This window comes from Podarcis tiliguerta (assembly GCF_965153285.1).
Source record: "Podarcis tiliguerta genome assembly, chromosome: 12".
NCBI lineage: Eukaryota > Metazoa > Chordata > Lepidosauria > Squamata > Lacertidae > Podarcis > Podarcis tiliguerta.
The window spans coordinates 10,642,609-10,656,124 of record NC_139545.1 but is presented as its reverse complement, the minus strand read 5'-3'; the positions used below and the strand labels follow the sequence as shown (position 1 = coordinate 10,656,124).

Below are 13,516 nucleotides of genomic sequence, written 5' to 3'. Positions count from 1 at the left end.
AACTTAATAATTGCAGTAGACGGGTCAGATGCTACACAATCGTATGTATTCAATGAATACAGGTAGGGACTTAGAACACATCCCTGTGGTGTGCCAGTGCTGATTTTTAAGGAATTAGATGTTACATGTCCAATCCTCATTGTTTGTGTCCGATCTATCAGAAAGTCTTTAATCCAGTAACAGATGGTAGAAGAAAGGTTCATGTCAGTCAGCTTTTTAATGAGGATGTCCGGAAATGGAGGGGTCGTCAACTTTGGGGGGCTAGTGGGCACATAAGAAAGCACAGTGGACACCAGTCACAAAATGGGTGCAACAAAATTGCTGGGAGGAGCTGAATAGAAAGATGGAACCATCTCTCACACACTGTGGATGTTTTAGGGGATATTTACTGACACATTTCGTAAGCACAATAGGAGGTCCTAGTCTAATCCTTAGGCTAGACTCTTCAGGAACCAAGGGCAGCTTACTTCCCACACCCACCCCAAGCTGTCCAACCAAGGAAAGTAGGTTGGAACACTGACATTATATATTTGCATCAAACCTTTCCATATCCTCCAACATTTCTCTGATGAAAATAGGGGTGTCCTACTCTAATAATACCGTGCTCATCTGACTGGGTTGCTTCAGCCACTCTGGGCAGCTTCCAACATATATAAAAACGTAATCAAACATTTAACATTAAAAAACTTCGCTATAAAGGGCTCCCTTCAAATGTCTTCTAAACGTTGTAAAGTAGGGGGCCGCTAGGGGTGCATTGGAAGATGGCTGACAATAACATCTCTCCGACCCACAGGGGGTAATTAGGAGGCTGTGATGGGAGTAAATAGCCTCCCTACCCCCCCCCAAGATTGGGGGGGGGGCTGCCCTTGCCTGCTGTGCCCTATACCACCCCTGAATTTGTGGGGGTGGGGGCACTAGCCAGAATGCCCTCCTGTGGATCTCGGTGCTCCTGAACGCTGTCTCTGATCCGCGCCGCTAGCTGTAAGAACTTCAAAAGGAACAATTAGGAAGAAGCGAATGCACATATTTCAAGGAAGGAGGGGGAGTAAAGACTGCTAACTGAAGAGTTCTCTGATAAACAAGACGAGTCGGAGGAACAAGAATCAATCATGAGAAGATATGCCAAGACTCGGTATGGCAAAGGGACTGGATGGGGGAGGGGGAAAAAACTTTCCTTTCTTTCCTCTATGTGATTAAACAAGAATCCCCCCCCCCACACAAGTCAGAAATGCCGTTTTAATGACTTAAGCTGTGGATTTACGACTGTGTGGAGATAAATTTTCTAACCAAAGCATGTTTTAAGAAGAGCGTGGAAGGTTTAAGAGCTCTGGAATGACGCAGTTAAAAATACCATCGCCATATTGGCAAGCTCTTTCGGAGGACTTGAGTCTGGGAGGAGGAAAAGAGCTGTTTTTATATTATGGGTGAGACTCCTCAGTGGGACTTAAGAACGACATATCCTGAGATTAATGATGGAAAGAGCGATGTTATTTATGAAAGTGATGATATATGGAAACCATCTCGATATGAGGATTGGACGAACAGAAAAATCCACACAGGATATAATTGGTGTTTTTCTGCTTAAGGAGATTATCAGAAGAGATCTTAAAGAAAAAAGAAAAAAATATCCGAACAAAATGAGATGCGGAAACAGCAAGATGAGACTGGATAGAATTATGAACTTTATTTGGACTGATTTGGATATGAACGCAGTAGCAAGAAGATGATCGGAATCCCCCTTCGGATCTTGAAATATGGGTCCCCTCAACAAAAATTTAAAATTTGGCTGTGTAATTTGGAATTTATGTGATTTGATTTGATTTGATTTGATTTGATTGGTCGGTTAATAAAAATTATTTTAAAAAAATAAATAAATAAACGTTGTAAAGTTACTTATCTCCCTGGCTCAGGAGTCGTGTAATTCCATATCCTCCATCATTCCTCCAATGAAAATAGGGACGTCCTATGGAAAAGTGGGACATATCAAATCAGAAACTGGGATGGCTTCTGTAAATCTGGGACTGTCCCTAGAAAATAGGGACACTTCGAGGCTCTGTCTTTTAGGAGCTCAATCAAGGCTGCATACATTACCATACTATACCCATTTTTATCTTTGTTGTAGCCCTGTGAACTGGGCTAGGCTGAATTAATATATGTACTTAAGCAGCACTTCTTGCCAGTAGATTGTGGGGTGGTGGAGCAAGGGCCCCAATCCACTTGCAGCATACGAAGCCCAAGAAATCCTGTTGTCATTCTTGCCTTTAGCCCTTATTTGGGCTGAAAGGATTTAAACAATCAAAGTGAAGATTGAGAAACTGACAAGATTAAACTCCCAAACACAAAAGGGCATGTAAATACAGCCGTTGTCACTTTCCATGCTAGTCCAAGTCACCTGTGCAGGTGAATCTACCTCTGGTTCCCTGCCTGTGCAGGTGAATCTACCTCTGGTTCCCTGCCTGGGCCCTGATTTCCACCATGGGAAATTGAGCAACGATGGGAGGAGGATTTTTGTGGGTGCTGGTCATTGCTCAAAGGAAATGGCTTGACACAGCGGAGCAAACAGATTTTCTGGTGTGATTTCAAACCTCAGATGTGGAGCTGGGCAAGTTAGCTGACTGAACCTTAAATATTCTGAACTTCCTTCACACAAGTCCCCTGAGAGAAAAGTGAAAACAGAGTTAGCATCATGCAGGGAGCCTTGCCTGGCAGGAGACAATCTTCCGCAGCGTATAAGGCAGTGATGTTAGCACACAGAAAAACAGAGGAACACAAACTTTCCCAGATGAAAAATACAGCACTTTAAAGAGGATGAACAAACTCCCGCTGATTCCCCACGCTCTGCGCATCAGTTCTGGCCCTAGCCAGCTCTGCAAGCACAAAGAAAAGAAATAGTGGAAATAAACTGTTTATGCGCAGCGACCAGGTCTCATCGAGTAAGTTTGTTCAGAAAAAACAAGATGGAGGCAATAAGAAAGGAGGTCTGCTGTTCACGAGGAGCAATATTTCTAAGGCAGAAATTCCTATTGAGCAAACATTGAAGAGCAGTGAAAATACAAAGGGATTTCCCAGTTATGAAAAGTGCATGTTTATTTTATCAGATTTTGAACAAACTTGGGGAGCTGATGAAAGAGGGGGAGGAGGAAGAATCCTCGAAAGATCAGTACAGTGGTACCTCGGGTTAAGAACTTAATTCATTCTGGAGGCCTGTTCTTAACCTGAAACTGTTCTTAATCTGAAGCACCACTTTAGCTAATGGGGCCTCCTGCTGCTGCCACTGCTGCACGATTTCTCTTCTCATCCTGAAGCAAAGTTCTTAACCCGAGGTACTATTTCTGGGTTAGCGGAGTCTGTAACCTGAAGCGTATGTAACCCGAGGTACCTATGTATTGTATAAGGCTGAGGATTTACAGATTTATTCTGTTTACTCATGTTTGGACAGTATGATATGTCTACACTAAAGTAAGCCTCATTTAATTCAGTGAGGCTTCTCCCCATATAAATCGGTTTAGGATGGCTGGGGTGGGTAATTTTAGGACGGCACATAGTGTCCTCTCTGCCATCCTCTGCTGGGGGTGAGAGAAGCTCTGCTGAAGGTGTTTGGGGCAATCTTATGCGATGGGTAAAGGCTCTGCACATTGCCTTTGTGGAAGTTGTGGCTTGAGAATTGCTTCCTGGGTTGACAAAATCATTTCATGCCGTAAAACGTTAAACTGCTTTTAAATTTGGCATATTCTAGGAAGCAGCTGTTGCTAGGGAGGTGTTGCTACTGGTGCTGGCAGGAGGCATTTGTGTCTAAGGATGCTGCTAATGGCCTGAAATGCTGTATAGAACCTCCTTCATCTCCTGGCTCAAAACCTCAAAAGCAGTGCAGAGACTACACCCTTCCAGGTATAATAAAGAACTTTGTTTTTGGACTCAAAATAGCTTCAATTGGTCTGGGATTTTTGCATGGATGGATGGAATCATACAATCATTCCATGGATGGGTGGAATCATGGTGAGTTCCAAACCTCTTTTTTATTACTATAGAAAAACAGCACTGAGCATAATGTATGTTTTCTAAGCAACAATGTCAAATTATACCCAGCGGTTGAATCCTGACAAGACAGAAATACTGTTTTGGGGGACAGGGGGTGGGTGAGTGTGGAGCACTCCCTGGTCCTGAATGGGGTAACTATGCCCCTGAAGGATCAGGTGCGCAGCCTGGGAGTCATTCTGGACTCACAGCTGTCCATGGAGGCACAGGTCAATTCTATGTCCAGGGCGGCTGTCTACCAGCTCCACCTGGTACGGAGGCTGAGACCCTACCTGCTCGCAGACTGTCTCGCCGGAGTGGTGTATGTTCTAGTTATCTCCCACTTGGACTACTGCAATGCACTCTACATGGGGCTACCTTTGAAGGTGACTCGGAAACTGCAATTAATCCAGAATGCGGCAGCTAGACCGGTGACTGGGAGTGGCCATCGGGACCACATAACACCAGTCCTGAGTGATCTGCATTGGCTCCCAGTATGTTTCCAAACACAATTCAAAGTGTTGCTGACTGTGCTGGTCCCGGGGGGGGGGGGGTTACCGTGAGACGTGGTCAGAGTCCGGTCCTGGGTCACGGGTCTAGAGACAGTCCACACAGGCAAAGCGGGATCCGAAGCAAGAAGCCGGGTGTGGTCGGGAACTCTGGAAGAAAAGGACTGGGTGCTGGCAGTAGCAGGTTTCCAGCGACGTTGCTCCCGCATCCTGGGACCGGGCTGACTGGCCTTTATCTTCTCTGAGGCCAGGGGCGGTCCCGGCCCCCAGGAGACCCGCCTCTCCTGGCCTTAAGGCGAGCACTCCTCCTGGAAGAAACCAGTTCCCTCCGCCTCTCTGCCCTGAGCCTCTGCAGCTCAGGAGAGGCTGGAGGGTTACTGGACCCAGGGGGAGACTCACCTTCCCCTGACAGGGCTGGGAGAGGCGCACCTGTAGGCAATGTGTCCTCAATCACCTCCGGAGCCAGAGTGGATTCACCTGGTGCCTACTCCTGAGGATCCGGCACAGGTGCAGACACTTCAGATGCAAGGCCCTGCCCCAGCTCAGCTGGCCCTGGAGGTGGGGGCTCCTGTGCAGGCCGGGATTCCTCCGGTTCAGCCTCTGAATCAGATTCCCATGCCATCACACTGACCTTCAAAGCCCAAAACAGCCTCGGTCCAGTATACCTGAAGGAGTGTCTCCACCCCCATCGTTCAGCCTGAGATCCAGCGCTGAGGGCCTCCTGGCGGTTCCCTCATTGCGAGAAGTGAGGTTACAGGGAACCAGGCAGAGGGCCTTCTCGGTAGTAGCGCCCGCCCTGTGGAACGCCCTCCCATCAGATGTCAAGGAAATAAGCAGCTATCTTATTTTTAAAAGTCATCTGAAGGCAGCTCTGTTTAGGGAAGTTTTAATATGTAATGCTGTATTGTTTTTAACACTCAATTGGGTGGCTGGGGAAACTCAGCCAGATGGGCGGGCTATAAATAACAAATTATTATTATTATTATTATTATTATTATTATTATTATTATTATTATTACAGTGGTGAACTCCACAACCCCTATAAAATACAAAAGTCTCAGAAACCTAAGTTTCAGAGTTCTGGTGCAATGCAATGAACTCTATGATCCAAAAGGAACGTGAAATATGGGCTCCTTGCAAAGGAGTTTCCCTATGCTAAATGGTAAACTCCTTTTGAAAATTAAGGGAGATTCAAAAGCAGATTGTGATATGACCTGGATCAGCTGTTCTAAGAAAAAAGTCAACCCAAAGCCTCACTGGGCCGGCAGAAGTCATTGGCCTCAAGCAGCTGTTTGGATTCCATCCATTGTATGCTGTTTATTAATAGGCCTTTCGAGCTGCTTCTTAAGCCTTGTTCATACATGTTTGGACATAATTTCATTACTGTACAGTTGGTGGCTGGCAGCTGACTTTACTGGAAAATCTGGCGTTTGAAGAGATCGAAAATCTCTATCTGCAGTGTTGATGCAATATGGCCGATCCACACACAAGCCATCTGTTGAGGTTGTAGCCATGTGTGCGCTAGCTGTTAGTTTCCAGGTCTAGTGCAGATTGTAAAATTTTCTTTGAATTGTGAATTCTTTTTTAAAAAAACAAAACAAAACTCAACACCTGTTTTTACAGAGAAGAGACATGCTAGAATTATATCAACTTGGGTCTCATTTTTAGATATATAATTTTGAAGTCTCTCCTCTTAAACTCCCCTGTGGTGAGCTGGCTCCAAAAATTGTAATGTTATGTGCAACTACGTTCTACCTGAGCTGCGTGACACGTCTGCTTGATGAGCAAAATCAGAGAGCCCTAAAAGACAGTGTATCAAGAAACGCCGCCTGCTGTCATTGAGGCCACCCACTGAATCTCAAGATTGTGGCTTCTTATTTTTGTGACTCACGTCACGGAATAGATAATTGACAGCATATATTATGCAGTTACCATATGAGTTCACACCAGTAGTTCCCCAATTATCCCACATATTGAAAAAGATATATAGATTGTCGGGCAGGGATTTTTTTTTTCTTGCTAAAAAACTTTTTCCAGCAATAAATGTAACTTCAGGTAAGTGAAGCTCCTACTTTATTGCTCCAGAGGAGAGTGTTTTGCACTTGTTTCAGCAACTTTGGACCAGTGCTCTGAGAGATAGGAGGGATTTGTCCAAAGGTGAACACAGATTAAAGAGGACCCACCAATTGTAGGGATCAAGCTGGCAAGAGCAGACCAGCTGAGATGGATAAAAAGACCACAGGATGCAAAAAGACAAATGGTGCTTATGGAACAAAGTTGGGTTCAGGTGATAAACATTTTCCTACGTGAAACAACCCCATGTATGCAGACCATGGAAGGAAGGGGTATGTCCACAGTTGCAGATACCACTTCAAACAAGTGATGGGTATGAGTGTGGTAACTCAAGAATATCCAAAGCATACTGGTTCTACTTATTCAATGAGACTATCTTAAAAAGCAGAGACATCGCTTTGCCAACAAAGGTCCGTATAGTTAAAGCTATGGTTTTCCCAGTAGTGATGTACGCAAGTGAGAGCTGGATCATAAAGAAGGCTGATCGCCGAAGAATCAATGCTTTTGAATTATGCTTCTGCAGGAGATTCTTGAGAGTCCCATGGACTGCAAGAAGATCAAACCTCTCCATTCTTAAGGAAATCAGCCCTGAGTGCTCACTGGAAGGACAGATCGTGAAGCTGAGGCTCCAATACTTTGGCCACCTCATGAGAAGAGAAGACTCCCTGGAAAAGACCCTGATGTTGGGAAAGATGGAGGGCACAAGGAGAAGGGGACGACAGAGGACGAGATGGTTGGACAGTGTTCTCGACGCTACCAGCATGAGTTTGACCAGGCTGCGGGAGGCAGTGGAAGACAGGAGTGCCTGGTATGCTCTGGTCCATGGGGTCACGAAGAGTCGGACACGACTAAACAACTAAACAACAACAACAAGGTGGAATCCAGGATGAATGTTTTAGTACCCTAAGGCAAAAAGGTTGGAAGCAATGGATTTACTTAATAACATTTAAATAAAAATGTGTATTACCAGTACCTCGGTCAACATGCTTTTTTAAGACAAAAAAATAAATTTGAGGTGACTTTTAGTTAAATAAAGAAAAGCTGCAATTAATTGTTAAAAAGAAAGACCATCTGGAATGTTTTCCCTTTTTTATCTCTTATTACAAGTAATAAAAAATGGCTTTTAAGAACACTTCAAAGCATAACCTTCCTTTTTAGCCCACAAATAAAGGTTTACCCTCAACAGTCAATATTGGCCACTGCTGAGGAATCAGCTAGGCTGAAATCCCCCACCCCAATAGTGATCTCCACCAGGGGAGAAGAGTGCTACTGGTGGGGGATTCCAGCAATAGATTCCTGAAAAAGGTCATTCCAGGGGTGGTGTAGAATTGGGCTGGTCATGAATGTGCTGGATCCAACTTCTGGAAAGGGGCCCAATTAGTTGCATAATCCATTAATTTTGGCCCTCATTTTCACTGCATACTTACTAATGTTGTAAAAGGATACCAGCAACTTCAGATAGGAGATAAACCAGGGAAATACTGCCTGAGTCATCTGAAACTTCCCTCTTATGTAAATTTAGGATGTGAACAATGGATAATTAATATATTTCAATGGGTGGAGATTGGCACACTGTAGAATTTCCATCTCAGAAGATCTACGTTTTTAGCATTTTAAATCGACACCCAAAGTTGAGATTCTGTTGAGAATCTGAAAATAGAGTTCAGTGAATCACCCTAAAAGTTTTTCAGCCAGCAATACTAGAAAATTACATTGACTATTACTGAAGTCAATTTTATAACCGTTCCTTTAGTCAAAATGGCTATTTTGAACGAATGAATACATTGCTTTCCCTTAAATATTTCTGAGTGCTCACTGGAAGGACAGATCGTGAAGCTGAGGCTCCAATACTTTGGCCACCTCATGAGAAGAGAAGACTCCCTGGAAAAGACCCTGATGTTGGGAAAGATGGAGGGCACAAGGAGAAGGGGACGACAGAGGACGAGATGGTTAGACAGTGTTCTCGAAGCTACAAACATGAATCTGACCAGACTGTGGGAGGCAGTGGAAGACAGGAGTGCCTGGCGTGCTCTGGTCCATGGGGTCACGAAGAGTCGGACACGACTGAACGACTAAACAACAACAAATATTTCTTGAAATACAATTTCATTTCAAACCAGTTGTGTTTTGCCCATTCACAATGTAAGCCTATCCACGCCTACTTAAAAGTAAGCCACATTGAATCCAATAGTGTTTAGACCCAGTTAGGTGTATATAGGTTTGCAGTCAGTCTTTCAGTCACCCTGAACCAGCAAGAGCAATTCATGGTTGTTGTTGATACAGATGTGAATATACATCTTGGTGGATCTCCCCAGTTGGATCACTCTGCTCAGCCTAACCTCGTTGGACCTGATGAAGTTGTCTTCTGATGCAAATGGGTCCACTAATTGGTAAGCATTACCTGTAACTATGGCCAATGTCTAGTGCAAGAGAACCTTTTTCATCTGGTTGGTTCTACTGCCTTCTGAGAAAAATGGCTACGTGCCAGAAGCAGGCGGGGCCAGAGGCAACAGTGAGTGGAACAAGGTATCAGAAGATACCTTTGGACACTGGGCTAGTTTCTAAGCACATCCATCTCTATCCTCCACCCAATCAAGAAGCATTATCAGAGTTCAAGGAGACATCACCAGACAAAAGCACTTGAAGAAGGTGCAACGCAGAGTCCATGAGGGGTGTGGCCTGAGAAGAGGCTGTATGGTCCGGGGAGGACCCCAGTTCCCCTTCGGCATTTAGCTTCTCTATGATACAATGTCTATTTACTTCTTTTGTCACGATATCTGTCCCTTGTTTCCCTCGGCTTTTTGTTTTACTTTTGCCCACAAGAGACACAGAGGAGTCAATGCATGACAGAGTTAAGTTCTGAAGGCTGACTGTCAAGCTGTTTTATGAACAGGAAGGTACTGATTGCCTGACTCCATCAAATCATTCCTGATAAGTGGCCAGGTGAGATTCTATAATGAATGACTTCGGGTGGCGGGAAAGTGCGACAGGGTAAACGTAAAAGGAAACAAATGGATTAAAGTCTGAAAGACTTTCTGTACTCGGCACTTTTAAATTAATCTCCCTTATTAGATGTCAAGTATATGACAAACATGCTACTGGGTTATTTATATGTTTTATAACATGGACCATTTGTAGAAAAATGTATGTCTGAGATCAGGCATTATGAACCATAAACTGTGGTCTGCGGAAAGCAAGAAAGACTGCAGCTGGTAGCCTTCCCATTGTTATTCAGCCCATCTCTCAGGCCCTGATGTTGTGCTTTCATTAATTTTTCTATTAACTTTCCCCATCAATGTGATTAAAGATTCATTAATCTGAAGCAAAGGATAAAAGTGAAATAAAGATTGGATCAAACCCATTTCATGCACTCAGATTAGAGCCAAATATTCGGGCTTTATAAAGATGTCTGGTGTAGCCATAAAACAGATGTGTGTGCAAAGGTTTTTGTTGCTGTTCTAATGTTCAAGCCAAAGATGGCCCAATTAAATCTCCACTTTCACTTCATTTGCAACCTCTCGGCTCAGCTCTCTTCAACCTCATCAGTAGGATTTATAATTGCATATATTGCTTCAAATAAAATAAAGTACTAGCAATTAACTGAGGCTGCAGTTCTGTGCCTGTTTACTTGAGAGTAAATGTGGATCCAATGGGGCTTACCTGAGTAAGCATGCATATGATTCTGTTGCATGCCATGGACTCCTTTGGTCTACATCAGGGATGGGGGAGCTGTGGTCCTCCATGAGATATTCTCAGACCTCAACCGCCATCGTCCCTGATCATTGGCCATGCTAGCTGGGGCAGATGACAATTAAGAGTCCAAAAGTATCTGGAAGGTCACAGATTACTCATCCCAAGTGTACATATTGGTGGAGGTTTCCCAAGATACAGAGTTTCACATTATTAGTTTAATTCAGAATTTTCCTTAACCTTGTTCAAGACATTCATTGACATTTTATCAAGGAACAATCCTGATTCTTCCCCACTTTGAACTATTACGGGTGTGGGCTGTGAAAGAAATGACAATTTCTGGGGTTGACTGGGAGAAGCCATGGCAATTAAAGTTGCATAGAAATCGATAATAGGCATGTAATAGCTGACAACTGCTCCTATATCACTGTGATGTAGGAAAGACTATGGAATTGTGCCAGAATCCATAACTGCAAACATTGAGAGACTGGGGATGTGCTAGGTTTCTCTATTCTCTGTCACATCCCAGTCATTTAGCCTCACAGTCCTTCACATGTTGGAGAGGCAAGGTCTGTGGAATGGTGCAGAAGGCACTCTCTAAGGCAGTTTAACTTCTTACAGAAATTTGACAGCAATCTGGTGAATGGGTCGGTTTTAATAAGCTGCTGAGGAGCAGAGGCAGGCAAATGGAACTCTACCCACCTCAAAGCCTGCTGCCGGCAGCAGGCTGCCCAGTCATGGTGTAACTCCAGTGGGGGTCACCTCAAGGGGGTAACAGAAAAGTGGGTCATGCCCTTGATGTCTTTCCTTCTGGGGCACCATTGCATCCCATAAAACTGGCAGATGGTGGAGGGACCCTGGTTGAGAGAGGCAGGAAAATGGAGATATCTCAGGGAGAGAGACTCAGAAAGGAAAGCTTTCAGGTGAAAGCGGGGAGGGTCTGTCATTATCTGGGGTAGAGGGATTACACTCTAGTTTTGTACAGGGAGATATATGCCCTTGTATATTATTTCTGCACTTTAGCTCTCCTGCTGTTGATTTTCACCTCCTTTATTGTTCAGGAGCTTATTGTTATTAGATACATACTCTGTTTTATAGGCGCACCTGAAATAAGTAGGTAATTACAGTGTCTCATAATTTTAAGTTTTTCACAGAGGTTATAGAGCTTATTGTTGGGATATTCTACACAATTTCACATAGCTGCTTAGTATATATTCATTATGGACTATTATGTATTTGTATAACTTTTAGATATTGGTATTGTATAGAGATTATATTTAGAGTGACTTTTTTTTTTTACGTTCTATGTTGTAAACCAACTCTGTGGTTTACTGTAGAAGGTGTGAGGCTATATCTCCACCAGCAGAGGTAAATAAGTAACAGTCTTAGGTTGCAATCCTATACTACTTCCCTGTGAGTCAGTTGCATTTACTTTTGAGTAGACATGTACTGAGTTGTGCTGTGAATGTAAGGTAGGTTTGTGGCGCTGGTGGATCTAGGGATCTTTATGCCTTAATTTTCAGTCAGCATGACTAAAAATCAGATTTATGGCTCTCTGGTGAGGGTTCAAAGTAGATTTAGCTAAAATATTTGCTTATGAGGTGCTGCTGAGTAAATCCTTGGATCTGAAAAGGCTGGGGGAAATGAGACTGTGGGCATTAGACCACTTTTCAGCACCTTGGAGAGCAAGCAGGCCATGGGAGTATAACTTATGTTGCCACTGAAGATAAAAATGAATGGAAGCCATTGGGCCCCATGGTGGCCCATTGAGAAAGCTTGCTTTGGATAAATTCTGTGTCCCTTATCCAATTTTGCCACTAGAAGAGTTTGGATTTGATATCCCGCCTTTCACTCCCTTTAAGGAGTCCCAAAGCGGCTAACATTCTCCTTTCCCTTCCTCCCCCACAACAAACACTCTGCGAGGTGAGTGGGGCTGAGAGACTTCAAAGAAGTGTGACTGGCCCAAGGTCACCCAGCAGCTGCATGTGGAGGAGCGGAGACGCGAACCCGGTTCCCCAGATTAGGAGTCTACCGCTCTTAACCACTACACCACACTGGCTCTAGACCTATCATCTTCCCCAAGGCCCAATAGAATTCAATATTTTAAACCGAGCCTTCACTTTTCTTTTCCTTTATGTACACAATTCTGTTTTAATAGTGACAGCAAAGGTGAAAATATAAAAAAGGCTGGTATGTGTTGGACAACAGAATGAGTGAATCAGTAAGGTAGATATACAGATGTTGATTGGATGTTTCTCTGCAAATCATTTATTATGAATATAGTTCCTTGAGTATCATTGTTAAAATAACATGGCTAAGGAAAAGTTATTATTTTTAAAGTGGAAATTGATAAAAACTGTTTTAAAAGAAGAAATTCTGTCTGACATGAGTGTGCTGTGAGCACATGAAGAATGCCTCGCTATTTGATAACTCTCCTTTGTTTGGTATGAAATAAAAGCTACTGCTTCTGTGAGGACACCTGCACAGCTGAATGTGCAGCAGTATTCAGAAAGAGGAATCCATTCACAACCTCTTTGGAGTGCAAGTATTGTCAAATTTGCCAAAGTCATTTTTAAGGCTTGGCATTTGGCTGAGCTTTATATAGTGTCCACCACTTCCCATTGTGAGCATAAATTGAGCTGGGAAGACTCAAGGCTTTATAGACAATTCCAGTAGCTGATACTTCAAGGTGCAGATTTCTTGTGGCTTCAATTGTTTTCCTGCAAGGGTTCACAAGGGAATGTCATCTCCCAGATAATTACTGTGCTGCAAAAAAAGGATACAAATCCAGATGAAGTCTGGGAAATGGTCCTTGCTTCTCTTCTTTGCATCTGTGGTGGAGATTGCCATTACAGCATCCGTTAGCTAGATAAACATGCATCTGAAACTACTGGCATAAAACTACCTTTTTCCAGATGAAGCTGATGGACTACATGGAATTGGCGGAAATGACTGGCAGAATCCGAGAACAGGGAGAAGAGTCGGTGGAAGAAGATTGGAAAAAATTTAAAGTATACTTACAGAAATACTGCAAAATTAATGAATGTTAGAAGAATACTGGAATGAAGTTATATGGTTTTAGCAGAAATGTTATAAAGAATTAAGCAAAAACTGATTGTTAATGGGCCAAAGTGGAAAATATAAAGTTAGATTGTGTTAAGATAAAGTATAGAACAAAAATTGAGAAAGATGGAAAGGATTTGCTGAAATAGTTAATTGAACTAGAATAC

General features: G+C 43.3%; 1 protein-coding gene across 9 annotated transcripts in view; it reads right to left on the bottom strand.

The window, feature by feature from the left end:
- Positions 1-13,516, bottom strand: part of LOC310660456 (uncharacterized protein) — a 91,194-nt gene that overhangs the window by 58,100 nt on the left and 19,578 nt on the right. The window contains exon 3 of one of the 9 annotated variants that reach the window (XR_014503370.1): positions 7,477-7,499. The exons of 6 other annotated variants lie outside the window; for them this stretch is intronic. The gene's annotated coding sequence lies outside the window, so the exon portion shown is untranslated. Of the gene's footprint in view, positions 1-7,476; positions 7,500-11,077; positions 11,144-12,531; positions 13,053-13,516 lie in introns of those variants that run through there. 2 more of the 9 variants (XR_014503371.1, XR_014503372.1) reach the window with 2 other exon arrangements.